We start from the raw sequence: 18,723 nt of genomic DNA, 5'->3' as shown, positions 1-18,723 counted from the left end.
AGCCCAGAAAAGAGAAGTTTCATTATTGGGAAACTGAAACTTATGTGGGGAAGGAGACCAAGGTATAACCTAATAAGGGGGATAATGAAACTTAGGCAACGTCCAGTAAGATTGTAACCCCGTAGTACTCAACCAGTGACATACTGGGGGAGGGACTTGTGTGCTAGGAGATAAATTACCTGTTGGAACTGTGCCAGGTGTGCCTGCCTACCAGACACCCAATCTTCCACGGCCACCGTTAAAAGACTCGTTTCTGCTGTTGTTTGTGTCTCCGAGTCCATTCTTCGGTTTGGATGGATGAATGTGTTTCACAAACTTGGGGGCTCATCTGGGATCTCTGTGCCTGTGTGGAGTGGGACTCCAGTTGAGAGGGGAGATGCCTCCCACCTGACTTAGGCAGCCCGCTTTGTCCAGATGTCCCAGCTCCCCACAGAGGCCATAGACAAACCAGAGACTGTTATTCAGAAGGCAGCAGAGGAGACACAGGGATAAAAGTAGGCACCACAGCAACCAGGCAACCTCATTCATGAGCCAAGGTAGGAAAATTGGACTATATGGACTGCCCTAGTGGTTGGGCATTTTTGGAGGTCAAGTGTGTGTAACTGAGAAGTGTCCTAGATACGAAGTGAGTGCAGAGTTCCATTCTCCCGCGAGGGAAATGGCCGGGGATGGATGAAGCGATTCTCGGGGTGTGCAAAAAAATCTCCAGTAGTGGGGGTTGAGCACACAAGGAAATGTTCAGACACAGAGACTGACCAAAAATGGGAAACAGAAATTCTAGGCCTAGAGGACAAAGGAAAGAGGGAGCCAAAGAGAATCCCTTTGACATTTTCCTGGATAGTCCTTTGGGGAGAATGCTGCAGGTTTGGAGAGACAACCCTCTAACCAGGGACAAGGAAAAGCAAAAGATGATAAAGTATTCCTGTTTTATCTGGCCCAAAGACCCCATTCATAAGCCTTCGGTGTTGTGGCCTAAATTTGGCTCAGATGAGCATTGGGTGTGCCAAGCTTTAATTCTCTATGTGAATGATAAGACCCCATCCTCACAAGAAAAGGCAGGGTATGCTCTTAGCTGAATCAAGGAATTAGTCCCCATGTTCCCCCTCAAAGAAGAAGAAAAAGAACCTAGTAAAAAGCCCTTGCCCAGCAAAAAGCCCTGGACCCCCTATCATGCTTGCCCCCTCCATATATCTCACAACATAGGGGACAGGAAGATCAAGAAGCAGCAGGTGGGTCAGAGAAAGAGAGACCTGGAGACCATGGGGAAGACGAACCAACTCCTCCTTTAAATCCTTAATCCAAATTTAAGAAAATAATTAGAACAGTGTAAGAGGAATATTGTGAACTTCCCTATTCCTTCCACACAACAGGCATCGAGCATGTTCCCTCTTAGGGAAGTTCTCATGGGACAGGGAGAGATTGGCTTTGTAAATGCTCCTCTTACAACTACTGAAGTTAAGAATTTCAAGAAGGAAATAAATTCACTCCTAGAAGATCCCCTCATTTTAGCAGACCAGCTGGACCAGTTCCTAGGACCTGGATTTTACACCTGGGATGAAATGATATCTGTCATTAATATCCTGTTCACAAGAGAAGAAAACAGAATGATTAGGAGATGGGGCATGACCATTTAAGAGAGGCAACACCCTCTCGGGCAAGAAGTTTTGCCAGATGAACAAAAATTTTCAAATGTTGATCCCAAATGGTAATAATGATCCCAGGGACCGGGCCCAAAAGCAAGACCTCAGGAAACTATAATTAAAGGGATCAAAGAGTCCACTCCTGGCACACAAAATGTCTCAAAGGCATTCAAGATTCAACAAGAAAAAGAGGTAACTCCCTCTGCATTCCTATAGAGGCTCAGAGATCAAATGAGAAAATACTCCAGATCAGATCCAGAGGACCTAGTAGGGCAAGGCCTTTTGAAGATTAACTTTGTAACTAAGAGCTGGCCTAACATTATAAATAAAATTACAAAAACACTGATGAATGGAATGAGAAACCGATTGAGGAATTACTGAGTGAAGCTGAGAAGGTCTTCGTAAGAAAAGAAAAGAAGCAGAAACAAAAAGCCAAAATCATAGTTTCCACTGTGGAAGAGGTAGTCAGGAAAAGGTTAGACCAAGATCTCCCTCAAAGGAGATAAGGTTTTGACACAGAGAAAGAAGAGAAATTCAGGGAAAACTCCTAAGACAAAGTGGATGTTACAACTGTGAAAAGCCAGGACATCTTAACAGAGAATGTCCTGAATGGAAGAAAGAAGAAAAGGTTATCCCTCTCATGACTACTGATGAAGACTAGAAGGGTCAGGGGTTCCTTCTGAGTAGGTCTCACCAGGAACCCTTAATAAATTTGAAGGTGGGACCATGCTCAACATGACTACTTATCAGGGAAATGCAAGTCAAACTACAATGAGATACTTCTTCATGCTTGTTAGTATGGCTGCTATTAAAAACACAAAAGATAAGTGTTACAGGGATGTGGAGTAAAGGAAACCCTTGTATACTGTTGGTGGCAATGTAATTTGGTACAGCCATTATGGAAAACAGTATAGAGGTTCCTCAGAAAGTTACTACTTCTGGTTATTATCCAAAGGAATTTAAATCAGGATATCCAGAAGATATCTTCATGCCCATATTTTTGCAACATTATTCACAATAGCCACAATATTAAAACAACCTAAATGTCCATCAATGAATGAATAACAAAAAGGTAGTACACATACACACACACACACACACACACACACTCTCTCTCTCTCTCTCTCTCTCTCTGAAATAGTACTCAGCCTTTAAAGAACAAAGGTGAAGGTATTACACTATCTGACTTCAAACTATATTATAAGGCTACAATAACCAAAACAGCATGGTACTGTTTTGACACAATCACAGATACATAGATCAATGGAACAGAACAGAAAACTCAGAAATAAAGCTGCCCACCTACAACCATCTGTTTTTTGGCAAGGCCAACAAAAATAAGCAATGCAGAAAGAACTTTCTATTCAATAAGTGGTACTGGAATAACTGGCTAGCCAAATACAGAAGATTGATTTCACCATATACAAATATTACTCAAAATTGATTAAATATTTAAATGTAAGACCTCAAACTATGAATATCCTTAAAGAAAACCTAGAAAATACCCTTTCTCAACATCAGACTTGGCAAAAAAATTTTGGCAAAGTCTTCAAAAGCAACTGAAAAAAAAACAAAAACTGACGAGTGAGACCCAATTAAAAATCTTCTTCACAGCAAAAGAAACTATCAATAGAGTAAACAGACAACCTACAGGATGGGAGAAAATATTCACAAACGATACATCCAACAAAGGTCTATATCAACAATCTGTAAGGAATTTAAACAAATTTATATGCAAAAAATAAACAACCTCATTAAAAAGTGGGCAAAGAACATGAACAGACTCTTCTCAAAAGAAAAAAAATATATGCAGCCCACAAACATGAATAAAAATTTTCAATATCACTAATCATCAGAGAAATGTAAATCAAAACCACAATGAGATAAAATCTCAAACCAGTTAGAACGGCTACTATTAAAAAGTCAAAAGACAACAGATGCTTGCCAGGTTGTGGAGAAAAGGAAATGCTTATAGACTGTTGCAAATGTAAATTAGTTCAGCCACTGTGGAAAGCAGTCTGGTGATTTCCAACAACATAAAAGAGAGCTACCATTTGACCCAGCAATCCCACTACTGGTGTATACCAAAAAGACACATGCACTCATATGTTCATCACCATGCTATTCTCAATAGCAAAGACATGAAATCAACCTTCACGCCCATCAGTGGTGAATTGAATAAAGAAAACGTGGTACAAATAAACTATGGAATACTATGCAGCCATTAAAAATAATGAAATTATGTCTTTTTTAGCACCATGGATGGAGCCGGAGGCCATAATCCTAAGTGAATTAATGCTAGAACAGAAAACCAAATACTGCATGTTCTCATTTATAAGTGGGAACTAAACATTGATCACATATGGACATAAATGTGGAAATAATAGACTCTGGAGACTACTAGGGGACAGGAAGGGAAGAGGGTATGGGTTGAAAAACTACCTATTGGGTTGTATGCTCACTACTTGAGTACAATATATTCATGTAACAAACCTGCACATGTACCCCCTGTATTTAAAATAAAAGTTGAAATTTTTAAAAAATTATATGTGTTTGTGTGTGTGCATGTGTGTGTGAATGTATGTATGAATTAATCCATTTTCACACTGCTATCAAGAAACTACCCAAGACCGGGTAATCTATAAAGTAAAGAGGTTTAATTGACTCACAGCTTCTCATGACTGGGGAGACCTCAGGAAACTTACTATCATAGCAGAAAACAAAGGGAAAGTGAGGCATGTCTTACATGGCAGCAGGCAAGAGAGAAGAGTGCAGGGGAAAACTGCCAAACACTTTTTTAAACCATCAGATTGCAAGAGAACTCACTCACTGTATTAGTCTGTTTTCACACCACTGATAAAGACATACCCTAGACTTGGCAATTTTTAAAAGAAAGAGGTTTAATGGACCTGAAGTTCCACGTGGCTGGGGAGGCCTCACAATCATGGCAGAAGGCAAGTAGGAGTAAGTCACGTCTTACATGGATGGCAGCAAGCAAAGAGAGAGAGCTTGTCCAGGGAAACTCCCATTTTTACAACCATCAGCTCTTATAAGATGCATTCACTATCACGAGAACAGCATGGGAAAGACCTGCCCCCATGATTCAATTACCTCCCACCAGGTCCCTCCCCCAAGACATGGGAATTCAAGATGATATTTGGGTGGGGACAAAGCCAAACGTATCACCCACTACCACGAGAACAGCATGGGGGAAACTTCGCCCATAATCCCATCACCTCCCACAAGGTCCTTCACTTGACACAAGGGGATTACAATTTGAGTTGAAATTTGGGTGGGTACATAGAGCCAAACCATATCAGTGTAAATACATACATTTGTGTGTGTGTGTGTGTGTGTGTGTGTGTGTGTGTGTGTGTGTGTGTTTGTCCACATAAAAATCAAACTTTTCTGCACAGCAAAAGTAAAGTAAAAAAATTAATATTGAGATATAAATAAACCAAATATCAACTCTTATAAAGGAGGGTACTTAACTGAAAATACCAATTTTAAAACAAAATACTTTTTTAGATGGCAACATATATAACAGATAATTCACACAAAATAAAAAAAATTATTCTGAGAAATATAAAACAAAATCAACCTGTTTCATATGAGAAAAGGGCAAACAAAATATATTATTTTTCACTTATAAAAATAACAAATTTTAATAAAAGTTTTCTAATTGTCTATTAAAATTTAAGGAAATAGTCACTAGATTTGGTAGAAGTAGTATAAATTGGTACAGCCTCTGGAGGGTAGCTGAGCAATAAGTATCAAAAGTTATCATTATTATACCCTTTACTCAGTTTTCTCTCCAAAATACCTTTTAAACCTACAGATATATTCACAATAATTTACAGTAACGTTGTTTATATTAGTAAAATATTGAAAACAACCTAAATGTCACCAACGGGTGGGGGAAAGAGTCTAATTAAACAGAGTAATGAATGCAACTGTTCAATAAAATATAATATAACCAATAAAAAGAGTGAGGCTTCTCTCTTCATACTGATGGAGACAAATCACCCCAAAAAATGTGAATAATACGTGTGAATAAGACATACATTGTCTTTGTTGCAGGTGGAGTAAAGTAGATGAACAAAATATGTTTTCAAATGCAAGGCAAGTCTTGTATGTCCGGAAGAACAACAAGAGCTTCTAACAGTGGTGATCCCCAGGGAAGGAAAATGAAGATCAGAAATCAAGGGATAGGTGGGGACATGGTTTATACTCCATACACTTTCATATTTCTGAGTTTTTTTACCATGTAGATGGTTTGTTATTTATCCCTCACACTCAAAAAAAGAGAAGGTGAGGGTAAGACATAAAAGCAGGAAGAAAGAAAAAAGAATGAAGAAAGAGAAGAATAAAAGGGAGGAAGAAGGTTAAAAATAAATTGTCAGTAGCAGGGCAGTTCTCAAAAATGAAGGCAAAAAGTCCCTGATGGCATTAAAACAAGAATTTTGTTGCCCCTGGAGAGCTTAACTTTGCTTCAGCAGAAAATAACTAGCAAACATTGTTTTTCCAAATTACATCTGAGCTCCTGGAACCTCAGGTTCTCCAGGGAGTGGGTATTGATCTCTCATGCCCTGGCTATATTCTCGCTGATGAGGACGAACTGAAAAGACAGACCTTGGTGAGCAATCAGTGCCAGCTGCCAAAAGAGAATGTGTAGGCAACCTCAACGTAAGTAAAACAAAGCAAATAGCATTTTGTTCAAAGTCTGCCATGTATCATGCCGGTGCATGGTGGAAATTTTGGAGCAAAAGGTTAATCACATCCCCAGCATGTTTCACCTCAAAACCAGGAGGAATTATTTCATCCCTGGTAGTTTGATTCAGCTGAGTATTACCTGGGAAAGAATATGAATGAACAAACAATTGAATGAATCCATCAATCAACTGATCAATGAAGTAACCAATACAATATGCCTTTAACGTATTATTTGCATTGTTTTTAAAGTCATTTGCTGGGCATACCTTCCATTCTCAGCCCCGTGTTGGGAATTTACATAAATTTCCTCACTTAAACCTCACATCACTGCACAACAGACCCTATTTTTTGGCCTTCATTTTTAAACTTTTTATTAGGAAATATAGATTCAGAGGAAGTTTCAAAGATAATAGGGAGAAGTCTCATATATCCTTCACTCACTTTTCCCTCAATGGTTCAATCTTACATAATTATAATATGACATCAAAACAGGATTTTGATGCTGAGACAATTGTATGTATAGCTCTATGCCATTTCATATGTGTGTAGATTTGTGTAGCTACCACTGCAGTTTAGATACAGACTTGTTCGATCACAGATCTCAGATTCTACATATCTCCTTTGTGCTACCCCTTCTGGTCATACCACACCCCTCCACTAACCACCCCAACCTCTAGCAATCACCAATCTGTTCTGTATTTCTATAATTTTGTCATTTTGATAATATTTGTAACTCGAATTACATAGTATACGATCTTTTGATGTTGACTTTTTACACTCACAATAATGCCCTTGAGATTCATCCAAGTTTCTGCATTTATCAATAGTTTATTCCTCTTTTATTTTGAGTAATATTCCATAGTATGGATGTGCCACAATATGCTAAACCGTTCGCTTATCACAGGGCATTTGATTGTTGATAGTTTTTGGCTACTACCAATATAAATGTTACAAAAAATTTTGTACAGGATTTTGTGTGAATATAAGTTTTATGCAAATATAATTGCCCACAAGTCCAAGGACTGGGTTGTATAGTAAGTGTATGTCTAGCTATCTATGCAACTGCCAAACTATTTTCCAGAATGACCACCATTTTCACCAGCAATGTATAAGAGACCTAGTTACTATGTCTTTGCCAGCATTTGCTATTGTCTTTGCTTTTTCATTTTAGCCATTCTGCAGTGATACCTCACTTGCAGTGTAGTGATATCTCATTTTGTTTTTACTTTGCATTTCCCTAATGGCTAATGATGTTGGACACCTTTTCATGTGCTTATTTACCATCCATATAGCACTTTTTGGTAAAATGTCACTCATGTCATTCATTCGTTTTCTAATTTGATTTTTTTTCAGTTTGAGAGTTCTTTATATATTCTCTAAATGCATTTCCTTTATCAGATAGTCTGTAGTGTGCTTTTTCATCCTCTTTAACAGAGCAAAAGCTTAATTTTAATGAGATTCAATTACTGAGGTTTTTGTTGTGGGGGAGAGGGATTGTTCTTTTGGTGTCATAGCTAAGAACTCTTCACGAGACCTATCCTAAAAATTTTGCCCTGAAGATTTTGTCTTACATTGCTGTCTAAAGAGTTTTAAAGTTTTATATTTTACATTTAAAGCTATGATTCATTTTGAGTTAATTTTTATATAAGGCATGGGGTTTAGGTTGGGGTTCATTTTTTTGCCTATGAATATCCAATTGTCTCAGCACTACTTACTGAAAAAAGGCTTCCTCCATTGAATTGTTTTTCAACCCGCTCAAAAATCAAATGGCTGCACTCGTGTGGATCTATTTGTCAGTTCACTATTTTGTTCCATCTTTGTATTTATCATTCCACCAAAACCACAGTGTTAATTACTGTTGATATATAAAAACTCTCAATGTTAGGTAAAGTGATTCATCTCATTTTTTTCTTCTTTTTTAGAATTCTGTCAGCTATTCTAACTTCTTTGCTCTTCCCTATAAATTTAGAATATTCTTTTCCACATACTGAAAATAACTATGCTCAGATATTGATTGCACTTTTGTTAAACCTGTACATCAATATGGGGAGAACAGACACCATTATATTGAGTCTTATAATTCCCAAAGGCAATATATCTTTTTTTTTTTTTTTTTTTTTTTTAGATCACAACAGAGATTATCTTTAATTGCAGATTTGAAAGGTACTAAATTCCGGTATTCAGAAGCTTCTTGGGTGTAGTATACCTATTGTTGCTCCTGCTGAATTTGGCCATGTTGAATTTAATAAATAATCTGAAAGTCTAAATTTTTTTTTTCCTGTTTCTTTTAGTAACCTTTTTTTTTTTAAATTTATTTATTATTATTATACTTTAAGTTCTAGGGTACATGTGCATAACGTGCAGGTTTGTTACATATGTATACTTGTGCCATGTTGGTGTGCTGCACCCATCAACTCGTCAGCACCCATCAACTCGTCATTTACATCAGGTATAACTCCCAATGCAATCCCTCCCCCCTCCCCCCTCCCCATGATAGGCCCCGGTGTGTGATGTTTCCCTTCCTGAGTCCAAGTGATCTCATTGTTCAGTTCCCACCTATGAGTGAGAACATGCAATATATCTTTATTTAGATCTTCTTTGATTTCTTCCATCAGCACATTGTAATGTTCATCATCAAGTACTATATTGGTTCTGTTAGATTTATACTTAAGTATTTCATTTTTTGAACATTATCAGTGGTACTGTGTTTATTCCAGTTCCCACATGTTTAATGCTAATATGGAAATACTATTGCTTTTTTATAACTATCTTGTATTCTGTAACTTTTCTGAACTCACTTGTTACTTCCAGAAGTTTTTGGTATATTATTGGAATATTCTACATATACCATCATGTCATCTACAAATGACAGTTTTATTTCTTCCTTTCTGATCTGTATGACTTTTATGCCTATTCTTCCTTCACTAAGTAGAACTTCCCCAACTATGTTGAACAGCACTGGGGAAAGTGAATATTCTCTCCCATCTGTTCCCAGTTTTAGGGGCAAGCATTCAGTTAGCAACTATTATAAAGTAGGATGTTAGCTATAGGTTTTCCTGTAGATATTATTCATCAAGTTGAGGAAGTTGCCCTATTTTCCTAGTGTTCTGCATTTTTTAAATCATGAGTAGATGTTGAATTTCATCAAATTCATAATGTTCATCTATTTATATGAACCTGTGATTTTTCTCCTTTGGACCTGTAATATACCCAACTTGGTCACTGCGTATAATTTTTTACATATCACTGAATTCTATTTGCTAATATTTTGTTAAAGATTTTTGCATCTATATTCATTAAAAATATTGGGCTATGGTCTTGTTTTTTGTGTGTGCCACTTTGTCTGCTTTTGCTAACAGGGTAATACTGGATTCATAGAATAAGTTAAGAAGTGTTCTTTCCACATCTGTTTTCTGAAAGAAATTGTATAGAACTGAAGTTAATTCTTTTTTAAACATTTAGTGAATTATGCTGTGATATTGTTAAAAGGAAGTTTTTACGTTATAAATTCAATTTTCTTCATGGCTGTAGGGTTACTCAAATTATCAATTTCATATGGGTTAGCTTATACTTTTCAATTTATTTATGTCATTTCAGTTGTCAAATTAATATGTGTATAGATGTTTGTAGTATTCTCTTATTCTCTTTTTGTGTCTGCAGGGTCTGTAGTGATATCCCTGTTTTTCTGGACTTCGTAATTTGCATCTTTTCTCTTTTATCTTTTTTTTATATATATATACTTTAAGTTCTAGGGTACATGTGCATAACGTGCAGGTTTGTTACATATGTATACTTGTGCCATGTTGGCGTGCTGCACCCATCAACTCGTCAGCACCCATCAGCTTGTCATTTACATCAGGTATAATGATGTAAACTTTCTGGAGGTTTGTCAGTTTTATTGTCTTTAAAACGAGCCTCTCTCTCATCTCACAGTTTTCTTTCCATTGCTTTTCTGTGTCTAATTCATTGAATTCTGATCTTAGCCTTACTATTCTCCTTCTTCCGCTTGCTTTGGATTTGTTTTGTTCTTCTTTTTCTACATTTTTGAAGTAGAGGCTTAGATTATTGATTTCAGCCTTTTTCTTTTTTAAAATATAAGCATCTAGTATTCTATGTTGTCCACTAAACATTGATTTAACCATACCCCATAAATTTTAAGTACTGTATTTTTATTAAGTTCAATATTTTGTATTTCCCTTGTGACTGCCTCTTTGACCCAAAGATTGTTTATAAATGTGTTATTCTGTTTCCAAATGCCTGGAGAATTTCCTGTTACATTTCTGTGGTTTATATCTCCTTCAATTTCTTTGTAGTCAGGAACACACACTGTGAATTCTATTCTTCTAAAATTATATAGATTATATACAATCTCTCTTGATATACATTCTACAAGTGCTGGAAAAAACATGTATTCTACTCATGTGAGATGGACTGTTCTATAACTAATTTTTTTAAAGGTAATTCTTTTTTTTTTTCAATGACATCCTGTTGGTTGATGGTGGGTGCTGGGTTCTTCTATATCCTTGCTGATTTTCTGTCTAGTTGTTCCATAAATTGCTGAGAAAGAAATATTAAATTCTTCAACTATAATTGTATATTTGTCTTTACCTCAACTCAGTTTATTATTTTTTCCTTTATATATATTGTAGCCCACTTTTTTGGTGCCTACACATTTAGGATTGCTATTTCTTCATGATGGATTAACATTTTTATTAAGTAATGTCTGTCTTTGTCCTGGTAATATTTTTTGCTGTGAAATATACTTTGTCTAACATTTATATAGCCACACTTTCATTCTCTTAATTTGTGTTTGCATGATATATTCTTTCCTTCTTTTTATTTCAAAGCTACATGTGTTACTATATTTGAGGTGAGTTTTTTTGTACACAGAATATAATTGTGTCATTTTTCTTTCCATTCTGCCATACTCTTTCTTTTATTTGTTATTAAATGAAAGATACATGAAACATCAGAAAGTAAGAAAGGTTTAAAGAGTAAAATATAACAAACTTTTCTTCTCTTTTGAGGTTTTAAAATTATGTTTGAGAGTTGAAGCAAAAATTATAACACTATCTAATGTGGTACTCAGTGTATGCAGAAGAATTATTTAAGACAATTATAAGTGTGAAAGGGTAAAGATGTTAAAAAGGACGTAAGGTTTCCACGCTTCACTCAAACTGATAAAATGGACTGCAATTATGATTTACAGGCATACCTCAGAGATATTATCGGTTCAGTTCCAGACCACCTCAATTAGGTGACTATCACAATAAAGCAAGTCATACAAATTTTTTGGTTTCCCAGTGCATATAAAAGTTTACACTATACTGTAGTCTATTAAATGTGCAATAGCATTATGTCTAAAAAAACTACATGGCTTAACTAAAAAATACTTTATTGCTAAAAATGCTGACACAACAACACTAAATGGGTGCATGCTGCTGGAAAATGGTGCTAATAGACTTGCTTAATGCAGGATTGCCACAAACCTTTAATTTATTTAAAAAATACAACAATACAGGTAAAGCACAATAAAACAAGGTATGCCCATATAATGCAACACCTAAAGAAGCCACTAAAAATGCTATACAAAGATATCTAATAAAAACACCACACAAAAATATCACTATAGATGCATCAAAATGGGATTATAAGAAAAAGTTTAAGTGACCCACAGAAATGCAGGGAAAAAAAAGAGAAACAAGAAAGAAAAAGAACAGTTAATTTTAAAAATGGAAGGCAACTGTAGCATATCAAGAAAACATACATTGTTTTCTTCATTTTTAGAAAAATAATGGTCATAAATTCCCATTGTAAAAGTGAAAGTAGAAGTTCAGAAGTTTATAAGTTTGGAAAATAATGTTCTTTTTCACCTAATCCCACATCCATGAATAACTGTACTTGAATTTGCTGTGCACACTTTCTGGCAATTATCCATGAATAAATATAGACAATGGAAGCAAGAGACAGTAGGAGTGAGAAAGAGTGTGATTTTTCAAAGAGTCCACAATCTACATATATTTTTGGACAGGAGGGATTCTTTATTTTCCTTTTAATTTTTATTTTAAGTTCAGGGGTACATGTTCACAATGTGCAGGTTTGTTACATAGGTAAATGTGTGCATTGGTAGTTTCCTGCACAGATCATCCCATCACCTTGGTATTAAGCTCAACATCCATTAGCTAGTCTTCCTGATGCTCTCCCTACACCCACACCCAACAACAGGCCCCAATCTGTATTGTTGCCTGAAATGTGTTCATGTTTTCTCATTATTCACCTCTCACTTATAAGTGAGAACATGTGGTGTTCGGTTTTCTGTTCCTGTGTTAGTTTTCCTGAAGATAATGGCTTCCAACGCCATCCATGTTTCTGCAAAGGACATAATCTTGTTCCTTGTCCACCAGTATTTCACTGGGTGTAATTTTTTTTAATCCAGTCTATCATTGATAGGCATTTGGGTTGATTCCATGTCTTTGCTATGTGAATAGTACTGCAATGAATATATGTGTGCATGTATCTTTATAATAGAATGATTTATATTCCTCTGGGTATATATCCAGTAATGGGATTGCTGGGTCAAATGGTATTTCTGCCTCTAGGTCTTTGAGTGACCATCACACTAACTTCCAAATAGTTGAATTAATTTACACTCCCACCAACAGTATAAAAGAATTCCTTTATCTCTGCAACCTCACCAACGTCTGTTGTTTTCTGATTTTTTAATAATTGCCACTCTGATTGGCATAAGATGCTATCTCAATGTGGTTTTTATTTGCATTTTGTTAGTTATCAGCAATACTGAGCTTTTTTTTCGTATGTTTATTGGCCTCATGTATGTCTTTTTTTGAGAAGTATCTGTTCACATCCTTTGCCCACTTTTTAATGGGGTTGTTTGTTTTTTGCTTGTAATTTTAAGTTCCTTGTAGACTGGATATTAGATCTTTGTCAGATGGACAGACCGCAAAACTTTTCCCCAATTCTTTCTATTGTCCCTTCACTCTGATGATAGTTTCTTTTGCTGTCCTAAAGCTCTTTAGTTGAACTGGATTCCATTTGTCAATTTTTGCTTTTGTCAAAATTGCTTTTGGTGTTTTCTTCATGAAATATTTGCCCATGCTTATCTCCTGAATGGTACTGCCTAGATTTTCTTCTAGAGTTTTTGTAGTTTGGGGTTTTACATTTAAGTCTTTAATCCATCTTGAGTTTATGTTTGTATAGGGTGTAAGGAAGGGGTCCAGTTTCCATTTTCTGCATATGGCTAGCCAGTTCTCCCACCACCATTTATTAAATAAGGAATTCTTTCCCCATTGCTTTTGTCAGGTTTGTCAAAAATCAGACGGTTGTAGGTGTGCAGTCTTATTTCTGAGTTCTCTATTTTGTTCCATTGATCTATGTGCCTGCTTTTTTTTTTTTTTTTTTTTTTTTTTAACTAATACCATGATGTTTGGGTTACTTGGGTTACTAGAGCCTGGTAGTACAGATTAAAGTCAAGTAGGGTGATGCCTCCAGCTTTGTTCTGTTTGCTTAGCATTGTCTTGGCTATTCTGGCACTTTTTTTGTTGTTGTTCCATATGAATTTTAAAATAGTTTCTTCTAATTCTGTGAAGAATTTCAATGGGAGTGTAATGGTAATAGCATTGAATGTATAAATTGGGCAGTATGACCATTTTCATAATATTGATTCTTCCTACCCATGAGCATAGAATGTTCTTCCATTTGTTTGTGTCCTCTCTGATTTCCTTGAGCAGTGGTTTCTAGTTCTCCTTGAAGAGTTCCTTGATTTCCTTTATTACCTGTGTTCCTAGGTATTTTGTTATCTTTGTAGCAATTGTGAATGGGACTTCATTCACGATTTGGCTCTCTGCTTGCCTGTTGTTGGTGTATAGGAATGCTTGTGACTTTCGCACATTGATTTTGTATCCTGAGACTTTGCTGAAGTTGCTTATCAGAATAAGAAGCTTTTGGCCTGAGACGATGGGGTTTTTTAGATATAGAAATATGTCATCTGCAAACAAAGACAATTTGACTTCCTCTCCTCCTATTTGAATACGCTTTATTTTTTTCTTGACTGATTGCCCTGGCCAGAGCTTCCAATACTATATTGAATAGGAGTGGTGAGACAGGGCATCCTTGTCTTGTGCCAGTTTTCAAGAACATTTCCAGCTTTTGCCCATTCAGTATAATATTGGCTGTAGGTTTGTCACGTATGACTTTATTATTTTGAGGTATGCTCCCTCAATACATAGTTTATTGAGAATTTTAACATGAAGAGATGTTGATTATTGAAGGCCTTTTTTGCATCTATTGAAATAATTATGTAGTTTTTGTCTTTAGTTCTGTTTATATGATAAATTACATTTATTGATTTACTGGGTAAGTAATGAAATTAAGGCAGAAATCAGGAAGTTCTTTGAATCTAATGAGAACGAAGAGATGAGGTACCAGAATCTCTGAGATGCAGCTAAGGTGATGTTAAGAGGGAGATTTACAGCACTAAATGACCACATCAAAAGGCTAGAAAGATCTCAAATGTACAACCTAATATCATGACTAAACGAACTAGAGAACCAAAAGGAAACAAACCCGAAAGCTAGCAGAAGACAAGAAATAACCGAGATCAGAGCAGAACTGAAGGAGACAGAGACATTAAAAACCCTGTAAAAATCAATGAATCCAGGAACTGGTTCTTTGAAAAAAAATTAATAAAATAGACCACTAGCTAGATTAATAAGGAAGAAAAGAGTGAAGAATAAAATAGATACCCTCAGAAATGATAAGGGGGATATCCTGCTGACCCCACAGAGATACAAACAACCATCAGAGAATACTACAAACACCTATATGCACATAAACTAGAAAATCTAGAAGAAATGGATAAATTCCTGGACACATAACACCCTCCTGAGACTAAACCAGGAAGAAATCGAATCCCTGATAGACCAATAGTAAGTTCTGAAATTGAGGCAGTATAAATAGCCTACCAACAACAACAACCACAAAAAGCCCAGGACCAGACAGATTTACAACTGAATTCTACCAGAGGTACAAAGAGGAGCTGGTACCACTTCTACTGCAACTATTCCAAACAATTGAAAAGGAGAGATTCCTCCATAACTCATTTTATAAAGCCAGCATCATCCTGATATCAAAACCTGACAGAGATACAACAACAAAAGAAAACTTCAGGCCAATAGCCCTGATGAATGTTAATGCAAAAATCCTCAATAAAATACTGGTAAACTGAATCCAGCAGCACATCAAAAAGCTTATCCACCATGATCAAGTAGGCTTCATCCCTGGGATGTAAAGTTGCACTGAAGTGACTGAATTCCATCTTCTGGGATTTGGTGTCCAACAGGAATTTCGGCATGTCCTTTTCATTGTACTTCTTCTGATCTATGTGACCTACCTGGTAGGAAATGTTGGAATTATCTTACTCATCAAGACTGACTCCAGACTTCAAACACCCATGTACTTTTTTCCTACAAAATTTGGCTTTTGTTGATATCTGTTACACTTCTGCTATCACTCCCAAGATGCTCCAAAGCTTCACAGAAGAAAAGAATTTGATATCGTTTTAGGGCTGTGTGATACAATTCTTAGTTTATGCAACATTTGCAACCAGTGACTGTTATCTCCTGGCTATTATGGCAATGGATCGTTATGTTGCTTCACTATCCCATGATCATGTCCCAAACAGTCTACATCCAATTGGTAGCTGGTTCATATATTACGGGCTCAATAAATGCCTCTGTACGTACAAGTTTTACATTTTCTCTGTCCTTCTGCAAGTCCAATAACATCAATCACTTTTTCTGTGATGGTCCCCCAATTCTTGCCCTTTCATGGTCCAACATTGACATCAACATCATTCTAGATGTTGTCTTTGTGGGATTTAACTTGATGTTCAATGGGTTGGTCATCATCTTTTCCTACATCTACATTATGGTCACCATCCTGAAAATGTCTTCTACTGCAAGGAGGAAAAAAATCCTTCTCCTCATGTGCCTCACACCTGACAGTAGTAACCATTTTCTATGGGACACTCTCTTACATGTACTTACAGCCTCAGTCTAATAATTCTCAGGAGAATATGAAAGTAGCCTCTATATTTTCTGGCACTGTTATTCCCATATTGAATCCTTTAATCTATAGCTTGAGAAATAAGGAAGTAAAAGAAGCTTTAAAAGTGATAGGAAAAAAGTTTTGTTAAATTAGACACAGTTGTTAAAACTCGACACAACAAAGCAACCAGCACAGCTAATCTGCCAAAACTTAATGTTTCTAAAATAGGGAGCATGTAGAAAAATCTCAAATTAACCATCTAACATCACACCTAGAGCAATTAGAAAAATAAAACCCAACCAATCTCAAAGCTAGCAGAAGAAAAAAAATAACTAAAATCAGAACAGAACTGAACGAAATTGAGACCCCAAAATTGAGACAAAGAATCAATGAAACCAAAACTTGTTTTTTTTTAAATAATCAATAAAATTGGTAGACTTCTACCTAGATTCGCAAAGAAAAAAAAAAAGGAAAGATCCAAGTAATCACAACCAGAAAAGACAAAGGTGACATTATAACTAATCCCACAGAAATACAAAAGATCCTCAGAGACTATTATGAACACTTCTATGCAAATAAACTAGAACATCTAGAGGAAATAGATAAATTCCCGGAACACACAACCTCCCAAGATTTAATCAGGAAGAAACTGAAACTCTGAATGAACCAATATCAAGTTCTGAAGTGAAAGCCAAGTGCCATCCAAAAAGGGGCCCAGACAAGACAAATTTGCAGTCAAATTCTGCTAGATGTAAAAAGAAGAGATGATACCAATGCTATTGAAACTATTTCAAAACATTGAAGAGGAAGAACTCCTTTGTAACTCATTCTATGAAGCCACAATTACCCTGATACCAAAACTTAGCAAAGACAAAACACAATAAAATAAAATAAAACTACAGGCAAATATCCCTGATGAACGTAGATGCAAAGCCAACAATGAAATACTAGCAAATCGAATTGAAGAGCACATCAAAAGTTAATTCACCATGATCAAATAGGCATCATTCTTGGAATGCGAGTTTGGCTCAAAATATACAAATTATTAAATGTGATTCGCCACATCAATAGGATTTAAAACAAAAACCATATGATCATTTCAATAGATGCAGAAAAATCCTTTAATAAAATCCTACATCCCTTTATAATAAAAACACTCAACAAACTAGGCATCAAAGCAATATATCTCAAAATAAGTGCCATCTGTGACAAAGTCACAGCCAACATTATAATGAATGAGCAAAAACTGGAAGCATTCCCCCTTGAGAACTAGAACAAGGCAGGGATGTTCACTCTCACCATCCCTATTAAACATAGTACTGGAAGTCTTAAGTAGAGTAACCAGGCAAGAGAAAGAAACAAAAGGCATCTAAACAGAAAAAGAATCAAACTATCTCTCTTTGTGGACAATATGATTCTATATCTAGAAAACTCCAGACTCTGCCAAAGGGCTCCTGAAACTGATAAATGACTTTAGTAAAGTTTTAAGTTACAAAATCAATATTCAAAAATTAGTAGCATTTTCATATACCAATAAAGTTCAAGCTGAAAGCCAAATTTAAGAATGCAATCCCATTTACACTAGCCACCAAAAAAATAATAAAATGCTTAAGAATACATCTAACCAAGGAGATGAAATATCTCTACAAAGAGAATTACAAAATATTACCCAAAGAAATCAGAATGACACAAACAAATGAAAAAGCAGTTCATGCTCATGGATAAGAATAATCAATATCATTAAAATGGCCATACTATCCCAAGCAATCTACAAATTCAATGCTATTTCTATCAAACTAGTGATGCCATTTTTTTACAGAATTAGAAAAACTATTCTAAAAGTTATATGAAACCACAAAAGAGCCCAAATAGCCAAAGCAATCCTTAGCAAAAAGAACAAAACTGGAGACATCACATTACCCATTTCAAAACATACTATAAGGCTACAGTAACCAAAACAGTGTGGTACTAGAACAAAAACAGAAACATAGACCCATGGAACAGAATAGAGAACCTAGAAACAAAGCTACACACATACAGCCATCTGATCTTCGATGAAGTCAACAGAAGTAAGCAATGGAGAAAGGACTTCCTATTTAATAAATTGTGCTGGGATAACTGGCTAGCTAGCCATATGCCAAAAAATGAAACCAGACCCTACCTTTCACCAGACACAAAAACTAATTCAAGATAGGTTAAAGATTTAAATCTAAGGCCTCAAACTATAGAAATCCTAGAAGAAAACCAGGGAAATGCCATTCTGGACATCAGCCTTGGGAAATAATTTATGACTAAGTCTTCAAAA

At 35.8% G+C, this 18,723-nt stretch overlaps 1 pseudogene; it reads left to right on the top strand.

The window, feature by feature from the left end:
- The first annotated feature begins 761 nt into the window (after positions 1 to 761).
- On the top strand, positions 762 to 16,998 carry LOC102140285 (putative olfactory receptor 5AK3; annotated as a pseudogene).
- Positions 16,999 to 18,723: the final 1,725 nt, after the last annotated feature.

Source organism: Macaca fascicularis, chromosome 14 (assembly GCF_037993035.2).
Source record: "Macaca fascicularis isolate 582-1 chromosome 14, T2T-MFA8v1.1".
NCBI classification, from domain to species: domain Eukaryota; kingdom Metazoa; phylum Chordata; class Mammalia; order Primates; family Cercopithecidae; genus Macaca; species Macaca fascicularis.
This window is presented reverse-complemented; position numbering and strand designations above follow the sequence as displayed.